The sequence below is a fragment of the Nicotiana tabacum genome, chromosome 22 (genome assembly GCF_000715075.1).
Source record: "Nicotiana tabacum cultivar K326 chromosome 22, ASM71507v2, whole genome shotgun sequence".
NCBI lineage: Eukaryota > Viridiplantae > Streptophyta > Magnoliopsida > Solanales > Solanaceae > Nicotiana > Nicotiana tabacum.
In genome coordinates this window covers 3,426,033-3,442,862 of record NC_134101.1, presented here as the reverse complement: position 1 = coordinate 3,442,862, position 16,830 = coordinate 3,426,033, and the positions used below count along the sequence as shown (strand labels likewise).

Genomic DNA, 16,830 nt, shown 5'->3' with positions numbered 1-16,830 from the left:
TGCAAGCCGCGCCACGTGAAATGCACCCGCGATTTACAACATGTTTATTATTATTATTTAAAGTGATGGTCAAGTCGCGTGAAACACGCACTCGAATTGGGGTTTACGTATCATGACTATGCCACGAGAACCGTACCCATAGTCACGATGATTTATTATTAATCGTGCCTAAAGCAAGCTACGATGTTCATAAGAGTCATTTTCCAAAAAACTAAATAGAGATTATTGTATGGCCATATATTATGGAATTATTTGTGAAAAAGGTGAAGTAAATTAGTTATAGAAAAGTGGGCTATCTTGTAGCCTTATTGACATTTGGGCCAGCTTCAATTGTATTACTCTTGGGCCGGGCAGAATTCTTTTTGGCCCAAATCCTTTTCTGGCTTAAACCAACACACAACCCGCTTTAATATTTCTACACTATGTTAACATGGCCCAATATGATTACTACCCAACCTCCAAGAATTCGATGTACAATCCATAAATTAAATGGAACAAATAATTCCCTATATTAATCTTATCAACTACTCCTGCCAATTTAAGATATCAAACTAACGAAAAGGCAAGGAAACAAATACAATCATCAGTTCATCACATTAAAATAACACGCTTAAAGTAATTAGCAAAGAAAACAAAAGACAAGGCAGATGAACATATAGAAATGGGCATAGGAGTAAAAATGGACCTTGAATGAACAATGGAACTTTAATTTCTGACTGGCTTTCGTTGGACAAGGAACCTCGAACCGGAGTGAATCGAACGGCGACCTAGATGATGATCTCGAACTCGACTTTGGAGTTGCTGTTTTCGTGCGAAAAGGGGGCTGTTTTTCTGCATTTTCGGCTGATTTTGGAGGTTGTTCAGCAGCTGGTGGTTTTGAGCTGATGAAAATGGTGTCATTTCAGCAGGTTTTGGAATTGATTTAAGGGGCTGTTTCAGGTCAGTTTTCATGGGAGATGGTGGCTGGTTTTAAACTGGATTTTTAGCTCGTTTTTGGAGCTGTTTTGAGGTCGTTTTTAGGGTGTTTGAGCAGCTGTTTGGTGGTGATTTTAATCTGGGCTTGGGGCTGATTTTGAGGCTGGTTTTGTGGGTTTGAGAGGCTATTTTTCAGCTTGTTTTGCTGGGATTTTGGTGTGGAAACAGGGCTGGTTTTGGATGTATTTTCAGGTGTTTTTGGATGGTTTTGAGCCAGGATTTCACGGCTGTTTTTTTTTTTGGACTAATTTTCGTGATTTTAGGGACTGTTTTAGGTGTCAATTTGTCTGTTTCCTTGGTTTATACGGTGGCTAAAGGTGGCTTTAATGGAGTTTTGGAGGTTGGTTAACGATGGAGCAGGAGGTGAAGCCTATGGATCTTTCATGGTTAAAATTGGAGGAAACAATATGGTCTTTTTGGAAAGCTTTTTGGCTGCGACGGAACTGCTACCAGGAAGAAAATGTAGGCGGCTCTCTTTTTCTTAGCTCCTAGGGTCTGTTTTCTACAGATGCTCTGCTCGTTCCCCCCTTTTTCTCGTGTAATCAGTGTGTTTATATAATTAAGAGAGAATGTGGGGGAGGAAAAATGAAGTGGAAGGATGTGTGTTTAGGAAGGTCTCACGCAAGGAGTGAAGTCAGAGAATATTTTCTGTTGGTGCCCTCTGCTACCCTGGAAATGTGCCTTCTCTTTCCATGTGGGGGTGAATTTGTTACATATAGATAGAATAGAATCTTTGCCAAGTGGCATTTTTTGCATTGGTTCTTTTTTATGTCTTTTCTTTTTAAAGGTAATCTAAAATTAAAAATACTACACTAATATTTCAAACTAAAAAAAATATAAAAAACTACTAAGAAGAATTACAAAAATACTAGCTTACCAAAGTTAGAAGAAAATATATATTTTGCGAATTTCCTTTTCTTTGTAAATAAAAGTAAAACTAATATCTAAAAATGCGTTATCATTTTTAATTTTCTTAATTAGAAACAATAAAAAGGTGAAACACAAATTAAAATAGGTAGATTAAACTTAAAGAATATTTACATACCAAAAAGTGATGAAAATCTAAATATGGTCAAAAATTAGATACTCACAATAACAGCTCTAACGCAGGGACTAAAAATGGCAGTCTCAAACAACTTCATGCCTTTGGAGGTTAACATAGACTCAACTAAGGTAATACACAGTATCAACAAAGGCAATCTAGTTTATGAGACTACTGTATGCGAATGCAGGTCACTCCTAACAGCACTGGGGCATCCTCCAGTAAACCACAGCTACAGGGAAGCCAATAGGGTGGCGGATAAGCTGGCAAAGGAAGCAAGCAAGATGAACGAAGCAACAACAAACTTTTTGGTAGTTCCTCCGGTGTTTGCCAATGAAGCAATATGGGCAGACATCCTAGGAACTATTTTGGAAAAAAAAACAAGAGGTTGTAATGTTTATAATGTAGCAATAGACTACAATCTTTTTGTGGAGGCTGAGACCTCTCCGAATGATTCTGTTGTAATAAACATCCAAGTAACAAGTTAATATATTTATATATATAAAAGAATATCAATTCTCCTTGCTGTAGAGCATTTTCGTTTTAGGTCATAGAAGATGACCCTATTTCATTGTGTAACGATTATTTCTTCATTCCATGTCCTAAAACAGTAGGTAAACATTTCTCGCAATTTAGAGAATTGTCGCATGACAGGATTGCACAAATAAATGCGACTATCACCCGATGAAAAGCAAACTAAACAAGCGGACACATGGAAACCGGATACGGAAAGTGGGAAATGAGGTCAAGTGACAGAGTATACCTCATTGCTTTTTACCTTTCCTTCCATGTCTACTGAAACAAATCGTTGCCTGCATCTTTCTGACCGTCGGAAATAATTGAATTGCAGAAAAAGAAGTTGGGCAGTTTCCATTGAATGTTCCAGGTGAGAATGAATGAAGAAAGGACTAGTAATCAAGTCATTCCACGACTTTGATGCGCACCGTAACATGGATAACGTATTCACATGGCATCTTATAAGATCAGCAGGTAGCTTGTTAAACTCACTATTATTATTTGCATTATTCCCCTCCTCCTCCTCCTCTGTACTTTTCCTTAGTTGATCTTCGTTTCCTTAGCATCAAGCATTGTGGATATTACAATGTTTTCAAATAAACTGAATATTCTCCTGTTAACTAAAAAATCAAGAGAACAACTTAATATATCATACAGCAAACACCTTCACTCAAAAGGGTAGAAATCAAAAATTGAGCAAAATCCCTTATAAAATTTAAAGGCTAATAATATTGTATATGAGATATATCGATCAAAAGAAGGTAGGTACCTTTTTGTGCAGCTCCCATATGTGAAGTTTTTCCCGTTCCCAGAAGTGAATATTTTCCTTTGGAGTAACAGTAACCTCCTTCACAGTTTCAATTTCCTCCTTTTTTTGTGGCTATGCGGCAAGGGAGGAGATGAGCGTAAACGTGGAGGGGCGCATAGCAGGCTATAAAAAGGAAAGAAAGCCAAGTTTTATCGATTGGGCCTTCGATGACCCATGTTCTATGGCCACAAAAGAATATGGGTTAGGTACACAAATAGCCCTCAAAGTGGATGGTCTTAAATTTTTGTTCCCAAGGCAGAACTTCAAGTTTAACAAGTGTTGCCCCTCGCTTGCCCTATTGGTAACACTTCTAACTTTTGACTTCGAAATTCTGCTCAATTCGCAAGTGGATGTGTTATAAGTTAAAGACAACACCAAAAAAGTAGAAACGACACCAGGTAGCCACTCTAAAGGGCTGCTATTTAAGATTATCCCGTGCGTCCTGAATTTCAATTTTTCAGTTCAATTTTTTAGGACAAAGATAACCCAAGTTGTCTTGAATTTAAGATTTTTAGTTTAAAATTTCAGGACAAAATAAGTACTGGCCAATCTTTAAATATCATCCCTGAGAATGGCTATATATGCACTTGCTGTCATATTTCTGCAATTTTTAAAAAATAGAAGCCGCTATAACGGGAGATTTAACTTAGTTTGAATAACCATGGCCCTCCTAGCCCTAAACCGGAGTTCATGATACACTCCCTAGTGTGCGTTCTTCAATTTCTTCAGCAACAATGAAGGTCGTCGGGACCATTTCAAAAACTTCAATTCTTAATTAATATTTTTTACGTAAGCATAGTGATGGATTTAACTTTAACTAACTGTTTGTGCAGACTTTGTTTATGAAGAGGTACAACGAGTCTATCAATTGAGCTCAAAAATGTAGTAACATATTTGAAGGGAAGGTACACATTCAAATACAACTACAAGTAGTTCAAGTAATTTGTAGCAACTTTTCGCCTCAACAAAGATCCACAATAATTTAGGATAAATGACAGACTAACTACTCTCATCATGGCTAGAAAAAGTACAAAGAGTTATCCATATGAAATCACCAGTGATGATAGTTGTCTCGAAAACTAAAAACTGATTGCTAAGTACAGCAAAAGAGTCAAGTGATTAAAATAATTCCGACTCGAAAAGAGGAGAGCCATGTAATTATGTTGCAGCAGCAGCATACACTTCGGAAGGCAAACGGATGAAGCAAAAGAAATGCAACTAGTCTTTATCAAACTGCTAGATTAAAAACAAGACAGTTGCTTCGTACAATGACAAAAGTAAAAGCTCCAAAACCTAAAACATGATATAACTAGATTACTGTATAGTACCAGTTTTGTCGAAAGATCCCTACTATAGACTGCGAGTGTCCATAAAGACACTGAAATGAAACATAACCAGTAATGATACCAGTGAGAAAGCAGGGAGAGCATCATCTTCAACAATGATAAGGAGCCTCTTCAACTATCTTCTTCCAACCGCTCAAACAAAAAAGCACTATACACGAAAAGAAGTGAACAAATATAAGCAAAAGTTATAACAAATGATAGCTAAATACAAAGTAGACATCACCAAAACAATGAAAACTTGGATGGCTTACCTTAAGAATAACTAGGTGATCAACAATCTCCAGAGCAAATGGAATTTAGCTGAGAGAAAGTGGGATAAACCACTTAACATGTATAATTGGACTCACTAGAGGAAAGCTAAAAGATAAGATACCCAAGACCAGGAGTAGAAAGGATATAGCTAACTATTAATTCCCCTTACCAATTTTCATTCCAAAAAAACAGAAAAATGGTCAAGGGGAAAACAACTTCAAGGGGAACAAGTACGAATTAGATCCTGTTCAAAGTAAAGAAGTGAATATGACAAGAATACAGGAAACGGGGTGATCTGATGACTAGCCAATTTAGGCATTCAGGATTAGCAAGGACTCTGATATACTACAAGGAGATAGAGATGGTTGGGATGGAAGATTGAATGGAAGGGCCAAGAGTTTGGTAACAGAATAAAACATAAATCCAAATGGCAGCTAACTAATCTGGTTGGGTCTAAGATATATACAATATCTCTGACAAACAGAAGATCTAAAGATTCGTGAAGAAGCAAAGAATGAACAATCCTATGAGAACTAGAATCAAGGATCTGAATTGATGGTTAGATGCTATCTCTATAGCATCAAAGATAGTTGACCAACAGTTCTGCAACCCCACAAAGGACTGCAAAGCTATCTATCAATTACTGCAATAGGAGCTTCACACTCAACACCCAGCTTTTCTTCCACTGAAGTATGCACAAGCACACATACTTCAAGATCTTGAACCCCTGTAGAATTTAACCACGTCCACCCATAAATGCATGAACTTTGAAGCAACCTGGAGAGAGTTGACCAACCTGCCACTGCTCATATTGTACTTCCCTTAAACCAACCACAATTAACAGCTGTTGAAGCTTCACCACTGAGTTTAAGCTGCTCTCCACCACGACAAATGCTAAGCGACTAACACAAAGTCCATCTAAAGACTGCTTTATTCACGATTTATACATATCTACTAGTACTACCAAATTCAAACTACATTATCCCCTACTTAGCAGCTATTCAGCACTCCCACCACACATTCATCAATCTGTAATTTCGAGATTGAGGATACGACGAAGAGTCTGAGTGGCAGAGTCAGTACTGACAAATACGATTCCTGGAGAAGGGCTGTGCTCCCTGGTTGGGGATGCAGGAGCAGACTTGGCCATGGGACGCAAATGAATATCAGACGCTGAAGCAGGCAATTCAAGAGAGACAGTCCTTTTAGGCCTGAGAGAAAACTTGGGCATGGGCAAAGAACTAGGGGGAGGAGAATTTGAATAAGCTGGCCCCGCCCACAGTTCAGAAAATTCGTCATTCAAAGAAACCCCATTGCCAGAACCAACATCCACTTTGAGGTTAATTGGTATCGCAATCATGCTACTTCTGGCTGGTTTTCTCGATTTCGTTTGACCTTCAGTGTGAGATTTCACAGTATTAACAGGTAGTGATGTTAAAGGTGATCGTGTGTTGGGAGACAAGCAACCCGAAACGGCCGGTTTAATGACATGTTTAGACTCGAAAGCCCGGTAATTTAACTCCCTGCACCTACCAGAAGGAGGTGAACCAAATGACCCAAATCGAGCAGGGCCATGTTGTGCCCTACTTCTCCCATAATACTGATTACTATGCTGAGCAACAACAATCATTTTCCAAGTCACTCAAATAACCAATTCAATCAAAATCCACTGTATCTTATCAACAAACCTAAAGATCTAACAGGAAACAACAGAGGTCAAAGATTCATACTGGCGTTCTGAAATGCTGTAAAATGACTACAGATCTTAGATCCTCTTTTCAACCACCACATCTGAGTACGTCAAAATCACGACCAGATTTATCCACTATCACCACTGTAATCTTCAGTTTCTTCAGATCTATAGGCCAGTAACAAGCAAAAAGAAAAAAAAATCAGCCAAATTACATGATATCAAACCAAATCAGTAATCAAAAATGAAACACACAAATCGAAAAATACAAAACTTCTAGCATCACACAACTTAACTATTACATCTCAATTTCATAAGGTTTATTCAGATACAAAAATCTCAGAATAGTAACTTCATATAAATCTAAGTTCTCAATTTTCATTTTGAAGTAAAGTTCCGAAAAATTACCTGATGTCAGAAGGTATGCAGTGAAGCACAGTGTCTTGAAGGTGTGGTTTTGAGTGGGGTTTTTTCTTCCTAAACCTAACAAAATTAGGTGTATGTACGTATATTGAATTTGAACATTAAATACTATTTGTATGGTTGTCTGTGCTCTTTGTATTATTGTGGAGACACCATTGAATTTGCTGACTAAAAGCTTTTTTGAACCCTGAATCCCCGGATCTGAAAATGAATCCAAAAGCTCAAAAAATAATTGTAAGAATTGTAACATTGTAAAAAATGGTGAAAATTTTTTTGAATGCTATTTGAAATTTAGAATTGTGTTTGACATAAATTTCAGTTTTGGTTGTTTTTGAAGTTTTGTGAGTAATTTGAGTGAAAAATTTTGAAAAATAGTTTTTTTTGCGGTTTTTTAAATTTTCGAAAATTTTCAAAATATATTTTCGAGTGAAAATTGAAAATTTTATGAACAAACGCTGATTTCGAAAAAAATAAAAAAAATTTGAAAAAATCTTCAATCAAATTTCATGTCTGAACAGGCTAAATTTCATCATAGGTCTAGCGACGCGATTGTACGATTAGACCCTCCGTTATGACGTGTAATTACAAAAACACCATTACTTTTTATGATAGAATATCGAAACTCTAATTTTTCATATGTAAATTTATCAGATTATTTGCTCTAAGTATTGAAACTCCAATAGGAAATACTTATTTTTAATGGTGGTTGTGTTTAAGCTAGTTAGATATGTACTAAATAATCTGTTTCGGATAATCAGAATATTGAAGATGTGAAGTTAACATCTGGCCACTGAACATGGTATACTGGGAGCGGTGGATATTAGTCAGTTGACTTGATGCCAGAAGTAACATTTGTAATATTAGCTACACATATATTTATTAGTTTTGGAGTCTAGTTATATGTACTTTTATTTTATTTTGGTGTATTAAACTCTAGTTATATACTTAAAAAAGATTTTGATCATTTTGAATTTTTTTTTACGTAATCTTGTCTTTATTGGGACGTCCTTGAAGTACAATAAAACTCATTCTCTGTATTATAGAGCATATGCAGGCTGAGAAGGTTAAAGTCGTAAACCCGCAACATTCCCTTGTAAAGGTAGTTCACTCTAACATAACACACATTAGTTTTTCTGGTCCAATAAAAACTTATAAATAATGAAACAACAATATAAGTTTTCTCGGTACCAACTTCAGATACATATGTCCAAAGTTTGAAACTTCGGACCTGAAATTTTCAATTTTGCGAGCCTAAGGTTAATTTTGAAGGGTCTAAACTTAAATAAAAAATATAAATTTTGGTTATTCTTTACATTTACATAGGGGTCCTCCAAGAGGCTCTCTGTGCAGTTGCCCCTTAACTCCTCTAACATTGGCCCATCTTGCAATTGCCCAAGACTAGAACTACTCTCATATGACATATCTGAGTCCAAGTATCTAGAGGCTGAATGCATTTGAGACGAGCCTTAGCCCTAGGTCTGCTTGATTGACGGCCCAAACTTAAGTAGCATTTTTCCACCATTAACTCATAGCGGGAAGAAAAATTACAGTAAACACATTGGTTATAGGAATAATTTTGGAATATGAAACGATAGCACATTGATGTGCACAATCAGTCAAAAAGAAAAGTTGGAATAATCTAGTGGAGATTGATTTTTATTTTGTTGGTATTTCTTTCGTACAAACTATGTTCGAAGATCTATGTTGAGAAAAATGTTTAATATACATGTACTGATACAATCCCTTTGTCGCAAAACAGTAATCAGGTCCGTTCGGAATACGAAGGTCAGCAAATCTATTTTTCTACGTAAATTGTAACATAAATTTCGTAATCTGTTAGTATAAAATATGTGTTTAGAAACTATATAATAAAAGTGATAGTTAAAAAAACTTAAAAGTATGTTTCGCTGAAAAATTTGACAGGTATAATAAAAGTTAATTACACATGCTCCACCACTGAAAAATAAAAGACAACAAGAAAAGGACGTTAGAGGCAAATACTAGAGATGAGAGGATGAAACATGTGGATTAATGACGATGAGCTTACGTGATACTAACAAACTGTATATTATATTACTGTAGTATACTACTATACGATTAAATATAGCATGTGAAAAAAAGTACGTCAATTTAAAACTCAAACTCATGCTGACGAGCACTTAATGATACAATACTTAATTAATCATATTGCAAAGAGTTAAAAGTATCACGTTCTTTTGCATATTATAGAACAATGGCTGAATCGAGGTCCGGGTCGAGGTCGAATATCTCTAATAGAGTTATAATAGCTAATTTTAAGATAGAATATTAAAGAGAATATTCTAGTGGATATTATCTACACTTGTATTATTATGGTTTCTTAGGAATATGTTTCCTATATATAGAAAAAGACATTATGATAGGGAACATATAATATTCATTTGTAAAGAACACACTTTGACTTAAAGAATCGGATCTTAATTGCTAAGATACAAACATCACATTTTCACTAAGATTCTTGTCTATACTTTTCCACCAGATCCGAGAATAACTCAAATATTCAAGTGTCACGACCCAAAATCCCACCATGGACGTCGTGATGGCACTTAGTCTCTAAGACTAGGTAAGTCGATTACAATTTCATTTCGAGGCATTTTTTTTCCTTGAAATATATAATTTAATACAAGTGTTGAAACCAAAAGCGGAAACAAATATAACAATCTCCCAAGACTGGTAATATTGAGTCACGAACTCTAACTGAATACATGCAATGATCTCAATGATCGGATATACAATATTGTTCGAATAAGAGTTGACATTACAATAAAATAGAAAGACTCCAAGGGATTGCGATGACCAAGCAGCTCTACCTTGAATCCTTGCGATCAACACACTAACTCTGCCCGAGTTCGATATCTCCAACACCTGGTTCTGCACAAAAATATACAGAAGTGTAGTATGAGTACACCACAGTCGGTACCCAGTAAGTATCAAGACTAACCTCGGTGGAGTAGTGGCGAGGTACAGTCAAGATACTCACTAGTCAAATAACTTGTGCAATATAGCAGTATACAATAGTACTGAAAAATAACTAGCAGTGATATAAACAGTAAGGCAACAAGAATACCATAATTATTGCTCAGACGAATAAGGAACACAAGTACAACCAATTAATCAAGTCCTTCAAATATAAATCTTTCACATATAATTCTTTCTAATAAATACCTTCGTAATATATTTCTTTCAAATAAATATCTTTCGGATATAAAAAAAATTCAAATAAAAGTCACTATGTGATACCTCATTTCATAATCATAAAATACGGTTTCAGCTCATTTTCATATTTTCGTAACATGGGTCTCAACCCACTTTCATATTTTTACGGCACCTCGTGCTAATATTTCTATCAAAATAGCACAAACAACTCATGTGTAATAATAAAAATCACCATATTTCCCCCAGCACCTCGTGCCCACATTTCATATCTATTGCGGCGTGTAACCCAATATCATATAATATTAATCATACTTGTTGCGGCGTGCAATCCGATCCTATATAACATAATCTGCTCGACATTAGCCACATGTTCACAATTTTAACATAGATAAGATTATTATCAAGTTTATCAAAACAACAAGACAAGTTGCACATGATATAAAAATAAACACAAGGAAAATCACAACATCACATGAAAATTACCAATGCAATAACCCACATCATCACATAAAAATTACCAACACAATAACCCCACATCATCACATATTATCCATGACAATAGCCACCCTTATCTCTCCGCCCTGACAATATCAATAGCCACCCTTATCGCTCATATAGTGTCATGGCCCAATTCTCCCTCCGTAAGATGTCGTGATGGGACCTAGTCTCTACAACTAGGTAAGCCTAACAAAATGTGAAAATAACAAAAATAGAAGTAAAACTTAACAACTAACTGTAACAGATAACTCAATAACTGGTACCAATGTCGCTCGATATGTACAATAACCAATACTCTGGTAATACACAATATTTCCAAAACCCGAAACATCATAAGTCACAAGCTACAAAAGGAAACTAGTATCTCTATATACCAGAGTCTAATAAAAGAAGTACGAAAGGTAAATGGCATAGGAGAGAATAGAGGGGGACTCCGAGGTCTGCGGACGCTGCAGGTGTACCTTGAAGTCTCCGTACAGCAGCAATCACTCTCAGCTAGTAGAGGGGCTGATAAGAAGCACCTAGATCTGCACACAAAATATGTGTAGAAGCGTAGCATGAGTACACCACAACAGTATCCAGTAAGTGCCAAGCCTAACCTCGGTCGAGTAGTGACGAGGTCAGGTCCGGGCCCTACTGGGATATAATAATAAGACATTTGATATAATAAAATGGAGAATTTACCAAAAAGAATTCACAGAGAAATAACAACACAACACAATGTGATAACAACAGGGGCGCTCCCGAGATACCGTCTCGTAGTCCCAAAAGTAAATATTCAACAAGGGATCTCCCGAGATACCGTCTCGTAGTCCCAAAAGTAAATATGCGAGGAGATCTCCGAGGTACCGTCTCGTAGTCTCAAAAGTAAATGTGCAGTGGGATCTCCTGAGGTACCGCCTCGTAGTCCCAAAAGTAAATATGCAAGGAGAACTCCTGAGGTACTGCCTCGTAGTCTCAAAAGTAAACACACAGCTCAACCGATAAATACAACAGTTAACAGCAAGAACCCTATAGTTAAGATCGATAACAATCAAGGAGAAATAGGAATTCAACTAGGTATCCTGCACAGAGTTCAAATAAGCAGATAAAACACGTAGACATATGATTTAGACTAAGCAAGATAACTACACATACTAGTATAACTAAATTAAGATGGAAATATGTTACTACTCAGTAAAAATTGGGTCTTACAATAAATATCCCGTGTACGCACTCGTCACCTCACGTACACGGCGCTGCCATATCACAACAGTACCAATCCTAAGGGAATTTTTCCACACACAAGGTTAGGCAAGCCACTTACCTCAAATCAAGCTCAATCAATTAGTAAAAATGCCATTTCCTCGATTATCCCACTCTGAATGGCTCAAATCTAATAAAAAATAATTACATATCATAAATACAACTATAATAGACTAATCTAATTAATAAAATTAAGACTTTAACAAGAATTTCGAAAATCGTCCTAAAAGGTCGATCCGAGCCCACGTTTCGGAATCGGGTAAAAGCCACAAAATATGAACATTCATTCACTCATGAGTTCACTCGTACTAAAATTATCCAAATCCGATATCAAAATCCCAATCAAAACTCAAAAACTTAGTTGAAGAACTTCTCCATTTTCCCAAATTTCTCAACCAAATTCCTTAATTAAATGATGAAATCAACTGTAGATTAGTGGAATATAACCATAAGCGAGTTAAGAATAATTACCCCAAAGTTCTCTCTGAAACAAATCCTTGAATTATCACCTCAATCCGAGCTCTCAAAGTCCCAAAATTGAAAGTGGGATAAAACCCTCGAACTTGGCCCTTTTCTGCCCAGTGATTTCGCATCTGCGGACTTCTAGTCACACCTGCGGAAATTCCATCGCAGGTAAAGACTTGACTTAAGTCCCATGTGTCCGCATCTATGATAGGAAGGTCGTACCTACGGATGCGCTCCTGCGATCAAGGAGCCGCACCTGCGACCTCATCGCTGCTGCGCACCTTCCCATCGCAGAAGCGAGGCCGCTTCTGCGTAAATCTTTCCGCACCTGCGAACCCTGCCTGGGCTGCCCAAATCCTCTTCTGCGATTCTGCATTCGCACATGCGTGTCTGCACTTGCGGACAACCCCACCGCAGGTGCGATGACACCAGAAGTTGAAAAACTTTAGCTGCTATACAAGTCCAAATTTCTATCAATTAAAGCATCTGAAACTCACTCGAGGCCCTCGGGACCTCAATCAAACATACCAACAAGTCCTAAAACATCATACGAACATAGTCGAGCCCTCAAATCACACCAAACAATGCTAAAAACACGAATCACCCTCTAATTCAAATTTAATGAACTTAGAAACTTCAAACTTCTACAACCGATGCCGAAACATATCAAATCACGTCCGATTGACCTCAAATTTTTCACACAAGTCATAACTGACATTACGGACCTACTCCAACTTCCGAAAACCGAAATTCGACCCCGATATCAAAAAGTTCACTTCTGGTCAAACTTTCCAAAAATTCGACTTTCGCCATTTCAAGCCTAAATCAGCTACAGACCTCTAATTTACATTCCAAACATGCTCACATGTCCAAAATCACCCAACAGAGCTAACAGAACCGACAAAACTCCATTCCGGGGTCGTCTTCACACAATTCCAATTACGGTTAAAATCCTAAGACTTAAGCTTCCGTTTTAGGGACTAAGTATCCCAAATCACTCTGAAACCACAGCAAAACCTCTCGGCAAGTCATATAAGCAGAAAAAGATACGGGGGAAGCAGTATATAGAGGATCGAGGCTAATACACTCAAAACAACCGGTCGTGTTATTACATCATCCCCCTCTTAAAAAAATTATTCCTCCTCGAACGAGCATAGAGACATACCTGAAGTGGTGAAAAGATGAGGATAGCGGTTGTGCATATCATGCCCGATCTCCCAAGTCGCCTTCTCGACCGGCTGACCCCTCCACTAAACCTTCACGGAAGCAATATTCTTCGACCTCAGCTATATTCTTTGACCTTAGCTTTCGAACCTGCCTGTCCAAGATAGCCACTGGCTCCTCAACATAAGATAAATCCTTGTCCAACTGGACTGAGCTGAAATCCAATACATGAGACGGATTGCCGTGATACTTTCGGAGCATAGAAACATAAAATACTGGGTGAACCCATGATAGACTGGGAGGCAAGGCAAGCTCACAAGAAACCTCTCTAACACGCCGCAACACCTCGAATGGGCCGATGAACCTTGGGCTCAACTTTCCCTTCTTTCCGAACCTCATAACACCCTTCATGGGTGACACTCGGAGTAGGACTCGCTCTCCAACCATGAATGCAACATCGCGAACCTTTCGATCCGCATAACTCTTCTGTTTGGACTGGGTTGTGCGAAGTCGATCCTGAATCACCTTAACCTTCTCCAGAGCATCTTGAACCAAGTCTGTACCCAATAACCTAGCCTTGCCCGGCTCGAACCAACCCACTGGAGACCGATATCGCCTACCATACAGAGCCTCATACGGAGCCATCTGGATGCTCGACTAATAACTGTTATGGTAAGCAAACTTTGTAAGTGACAAGAACTGGTCCCAAGCACCCCTAAAATCTATCACATGCACAACATGTCCTCCAATATCTTAATTGTATGCTCGGACTGTCCGTCCGTCTGAGGATGAAATGTTGTGCTCAACTCAACTTGAGTACCCAACTCTTTCTGCACGGCTCTCCAAAACTGCGAAGTAAACTAAGTACCTCTATCTGAGATGATGGATACCGGTACGCCATGAAGCCTGACAATCTCGCGGATATAAATTCGAGCCAACTGCTCGGAAGAATAGGTAGTCATCACAGGAATGAAATGAGCTTACTTGGTCAGCCTATCCACAATCACCCAAACTACATAAAACTTCCGCTGAGTCCGTGGAAGCCCAACAACGAAATCCATAGTGATCCTCTCCCATTTCCACTCCGGAATCTCCAACTTCTGAAGCAATCCACCTGTCTCCTGGTGCTCATACTTTACCTGATGGCAATTTAGACACTAAGCTACATACTCCACTATGTCCTTCTTCATTCCTCTCTACCAGTAATATTGTCTCAAATCCTGATACATCTTCGTGGCACTCGAGTGAATGGAGTACCGCGAACTGTGAGCCTCCTGGAGATTCAGCTCACGCAGACCATCTACATTGGGCACACATAGCCTGCCATGCATCCTTAGTGCACCATCATCTCCAATAGTGGCCTACTTAGCATCCCCGTGCTAAACAGTTTCCTTAAGAACAAGCAGATGGGGGTCATCATACTGACGCTCCCTGATACGATCATAAAGAGAAGACCGAGAGACTACTCAAGCCAACATTCGACTCATCTCAGAAATATCCAATCTAACAAATTTGCTGGTTAAGGCCTGAACATCCAATGCCAATGGCCTCTCTACTACGGGTAGATATGCTAAGCTCTCCAAACTCTCCGCCCGGCGACTCAAGGCTTCAGCCACCATATTGGCCTTCCCGGGATGGTACAAAATGGTGATATCATAATCCTTAAGCAGCTCCAATAACCACTGCTGATGCAACTTAAGATCCTTCTATTTGAACAAATGATGCAAACTCCGGTGATCAGTGTAGATCTCACAAGGGACACCGTACAAATATTGTCGCAAAATCTTCAAGGCACGAACAATAACCCTAACTCAAGGTCATGGACAAGATAATTCTTTTCAAGCACCTTCAGTTGTCTGGATGCATAGGCAATCATCCTACCGTCTTGCATCAACACCGCGTCGAGACCAATCCGTGACGCATCACAATATATAATATAAGATCCTGAACCTGTAGGCAATAATAATACTGGGTTGTAGTCAAAGCTATCTTGAACTTCTGAAAGCTCTCCTCACACTCATCTATCCACCTGAACGGAGCACCCTTCTAGGTCAGCCTGGTCATAGGTGTTGCAATGGATGAGAATCCCTCTACAAAAATACCCCGCCAAACCAAGAAAACTTCGGATCTCCGTAGCTGATGACGGTCTAGCCCAACTCTGAACTGCTTCCACCTTCTTCGGATCCACCTGGATCCCATCACTCGATACTACATGACCCATGAATGCCACTGAGTCTAGCCAAAACTCACACTTTGAACATTTCGCATATAACTACCTTTCTCTTAAGGTCTGAAGCGCAATCCTCAAGTGCAGCTCATGATCCTCCCGAGTCCGGGAGTACACCAGAATGTCGTCTATAAACACAATGATGAATGAGTCAAGATAAGGCCGGAACACACTGTGCATCAAGTGCATAAAAGTTGTTGGGGCATTGGTCAGTCCAAATGACATCACAAGAAACTCGTAGTGACCATATCGAGTCCTAAAAGCAGTCTTCGGGATATCTGGCTCCCAAATCTTTAACTGATGATAGCCTGAACGCAAGTCAATCTTGGAAAACACTTTGACACCCTATAACTGATCAAATAAGTCATCAATACGAGGCAATATATACATGTTCTTCACTGTGACTTTGTTCAACTGGCGTTAATCAATACACATCCGCATATAACCATCCTTCTTCTTCACAAATAAGACAGGAGCACCCCAAGGTGACACACTAGGCTGAATGAAGCCCTTATCAAGCAACTCCTGTAACTGCTCCTTCAACTCCTTCAATTCAGGAGGAGCCATACGATATGGAGGAATAAAGATGGGTTGAGTGCCCGACAACAAATCAATGCCAAAATCAATATCTCTATTGGGCGGCATGCCCGAAAGATCAGCTGGAAACACATCTGGAAAGTCCCTCACTACTGGAACTGACTCAACTGTAGGGGTATCAATACTGACAACTCTCACATAAGCTAGATACATGTCACACCCCTTCTTAACTACTAGTTGAGCTTTAAGAAATGAAATACCTATGCTGGGAGTATACTCTAAGGTACCTCTCCACTCTAATCGCCGTAAACCTGGCATAGCCAGCGTCACGATCTTAGCGTGACAATCAAGAATAGCATAATGGGGCGACAACCAGTCCATGCCCAAAATAATATCAAAGTCTATCATGCCGAGCAATAATAAATTATCTCTGGTCTCAAAACCACC

At 38.6% G+C, this 16,830-nt stretch overlaps 1 long non-coding RNA gene across 1 annotated transcript; it reads right to left on the bottom strand.

The window, feature by feature from the left end:
• Positions 1-1,970: 1,970 nt before the first annotated feature.
• Positions 1,971-7,343, bottom strand: LOC142176500 (uncharacterized). Its single transcript, XR_012705151.1, has 4 exons — positions 7,038-7,343; positions 4,939-6,797; positions 3,303-4,835; positions 1,971-3,153 (listed from the first exon to the last, which is right to left on the bottom strand). It is a non-coding gene; the product is annotated as an uncharacterized LOC142176500 (long non-coding RNA).
• Positions 7,344-16,830: the final 9,487 nt, after the last annotated feature.